Raw genomic sequence first — 3,657 nt, 5'->3', positions numbered from 1 at the left:
CATAGGGAATCTGCATGTCCTGGCTGTGGTGAAAATGAAAGGAATTAAGTATCATCTGTATAAAAATGGGGCAATAACAGAATCTTGAACACTATGTAATAACATCATCTTAGATCTTAGTGTCCTTCAGACTAGTTCAGGGATAACTTGTTAAAGCTGGATGTTTCTGTTACCCATACAACCATAAAGGTCATTAATAATTGTGGGAATACAATAGCAGCTTCTAGAAATGTACTGCAGTTCAAAAGTTTGGGGTTGGTGAGATTTAAAAAATTTTCTTTTTTTAATTTTAGTCATTCTTATGCTTACCAAGACTATTTATTTCAGAAACACTAAAAACAATAACAGTTCTTTATTTTAATATATTTAAATGTTTAATTTTTTCCTGTGATGGCAAAGCTGAATTTTCAGCCGTCATTACTCCTGTGTTCAATCTCTCATGATCCTTCAGAAATAATTTTTTGGTGCTGAAGAAACCATCAATGCTGAAAAAGTTGTGCTGCTTAATATTTTTGTGGAAGATGAATAGAAAGTTTAAAAAGAACAGCACTTACTTGAAATAAAAATCTTTTGTAACATTAGATATATCCTTTTTTATTTCTCTTTATATATATATATATATATATATATATATATATATATAAAAAGTCTGCAAACATTTGCCCGGTATTGTATGTGTAGATACGGATACAACAAACTGCATGTATTTTTTAAATTTGGGCCAGGTGCCAAAAATAACAAAGCTAAGAACACAATGTAAATCACACTTGATCTTTGTGTCCGTCATACTGCTTCAGGATAAAGGGCAGAAATTAGTTGGGCCAATTCTTTTAACAGTCAGAACACTCATTAACTGCAAAAGGTCATTTTAAAGGGGTCATATGATGAGATTTAAATTTTTCCTTTCTCTTTGGAGTGTTACAAACTCTTGGTGCATAAAGAAGATCTGTGAAGTTGCAATGACTAAAGTCTCAAATCCAAAGAGATATTCTTTATAAAAGTTAAGACTTGTCCATGCCTACCTAAAACGGCTCGTTCTAACACACCCCCACGTCTACGTCACGATGTGGGAAGATTTGCATAACGCCGCCCAAATGTTCACACAAAGAAAGAAGGCTTAACTTTGTTTCTCTTTGAAGTATTGTTGTTGCCGTGTGTTTCGTTGTGAAAGCGAAACTACTTTGTTTGGCCTTCCAAAAGAGGATGATATCCACTTCCTCATGCCTGGAGCTGATCCGGGCTGGTCGTGGAGGAAATACATCAACTTCACGCTGTGGATCGCCGGATCGGCTTACGGTGGACAAAGAGGAGTCCAACCCGGGGTCGTCACATGTGGTTGTTGTAAGCCCACCGGCCGCTCCTTCGTCGAATCGAATCTGTAGTTGTGCGCACAGAACACCTCAGCCTCTCTCGCTGGACTGCAGTTCTGTGGGTTCCTTTGTACTCCAGCTAACGAGCTTGGACAGGAGTCAGTTGGCACTCATGAGCCTGTCAAGCTGCTGCTGCTGCAAGAGCAGGAGGTGCAAGAGAGGGGAGCCCAGTATACACACACACAGGAAACACAATTGTTAGGCCCCGTCCACACAGAGACGCGTTTAGCTGTATACGCATACATTTTGTATAGTATAGGCCAGGGATCCTCAAATCTGGCCCACGAGATCCACTTTCCTGCAGAGTTTAGCTCTAACCCTAATCAAACACACCTGAGCATACTAATCCGTGTTTTCAGGCTCATTAGAAAATCACAGGTAGGTGGAGTTTGATCAGGGTTGGAGCTAAACTCTGCAGCGCATTGGCCCTCCAGGGCAAAATTTGAGGGACCCTGGTATCGGTGTTTCGTCAAGATGGTCCTCACTGCAGAACACAAGATCCAGGGGCGAGGTTGGATCCAACCACGCCCCCTGGATCTTTGTTCTGCAGTGAGGGGCTACTGGTTTTGTCCACACGGATCCGGCGTTTTGGGAGAGTGAAACCGATATTTTTTTAAACCGGGTCCCAGAGTGGATACATCTGAAAACACCACCGTTTTCTTGTGGACAGCGAAGCCAACGATGACGTCATCAGCCCACGTCTCACCCCTAGTCAGACACCGCTACGTCACGTAACAGCAACAAAAACATGAACAAACACTGAACGATTGTCTTCTTATTAACTAACATTAACACAGATTAATAAATGTATTGTTCCATGTTTGTTTGTATACCGCGCGCAAGGTTTATGCGCATAGTCCAAGTCTTCTTCTCCGTTTTTAGTGTATCTCTGTGGCAGAATTACAGCACCATATCCACCTTTTTCTTGTCGTAAAAATGGGCGCGGCCATTTGTAAATTCTATGGGTCTGGCTTCCGGTCCCATCTGCGTCCACTCCGTCCAGCTATTTCTAGCTGAACAAAACAGTTTGTTTTGCTGCTTGATATTGAAAGTTGGTGTGTCTTATCATATTATTTTAATGTATTATCTTAATTATGAACACACTGGTTTGTAGTGCAAACAGTTTTACCGTTTACTGCACGTTGTTATTCTCCTCGTTATTTACCTATAGCGGCTAATGAACCGGAAGTCTCACCCATAGGCTTACTTCCGCGTTGAAGAAAAAGGTGTATAGGCTACTGGTCTGGCATGTATACTACATCGTTTTGTGTCGGTTTCGTGTGGATGCAGATATTTCTTGAGACAAGGGGGAAAAAAGATCGGATAGGGAAAGCTCTCGCTTCGTGTGGACGGAGTCTTAGTCAAATCATAAAATAAATAAAAAGAAACTTATACATCCCTATGGACGTAACAGTACCAAAAGTGTACAAATTAGCAGCTTTTGACATTTTGTGCCTTTTTTCTGAGTGTATAACAGAGTTCAGTGAAACATATCATGAATGCACTGCAGTATTGATGTGCTCAGTGCTCATCTGTGTGTTGTTGTTCAGGTATGGTCGTAGGAGCATGTTGCTGGTGTCCTGTGTGTCATCTCAAGCACCTTTCTCAAGCACCTACATCATGTTTGCTGCCTTCCGCTTCCTGACCGGATTCGCACTGAAGGGAATCATTAACAGTTGTGCTAAGTAAGTCTTCTCTGAAGCCTAACTTCTCTGAAGGCCTTTATCCTTTATCCAAGACTCAAATACATCGAGCTGTTTATCCAGTCTGAGCATTTTAAGGTCCGAAATGAAAAGAGTCCACTCTTAACATGGCAAATTGCAGTATGGTCATTTGACTGCACTGACACTATTGGATGAGAACAAAACTTAAACTGAATTAAGCCGGAAGATGACACTGTTGCATTTTGTCGAGCTGCTTTTAACTGAATTCATTAAATAATGGAAGAACTTTAAAGTTATCGTACTGAACTGAATCAACACTGAATGCTGTCTATAATGACACTATATTGTTTGTTTTAGAGCTTGAATTTGAATTATTCTCAAATTTCATGAAGTTTGCATGCTTTGCAACAATCTGTATTGTTCTCATATTTCATAAAGTATGCAAGCTGCTTTGAAACAATTTGTATTGTATAAAGTGCTATATAAATAAAAGAGAAAAGCTGAATTACAAGGTTGCAGGTTTATAAAATTAAGTATTAAAATTATGTTTTATTAAAGAACATTGTGTTAACCTTTTCTCTTCTGGAAATAGGAAAGCATGTAGAAAGAGTTTGTAGACTTTT

This window comes from Sinocyclocheilus grahami, unplaced genomic scaffold (assembly GCF_001515645.1).
Source record: "Sinocyclocheilus grahami isolate Dianchi unplaced genomic scaffold, SAMN03320097.WGS_v1.1 scaffold18.1, whole genome shotgun sequence".
Lineage (NCBI taxonomy): Eukaryota > Metazoa > Chordata > Actinopteri > Cypriniformes > Cyprinidae > Sinocyclocheilus > Sinocyclocheilus grahami.
The sequence above is the reverse complement of the archived record's forward strand: the minus strand, read 5'-3'. Positions refer to the sequence as shown.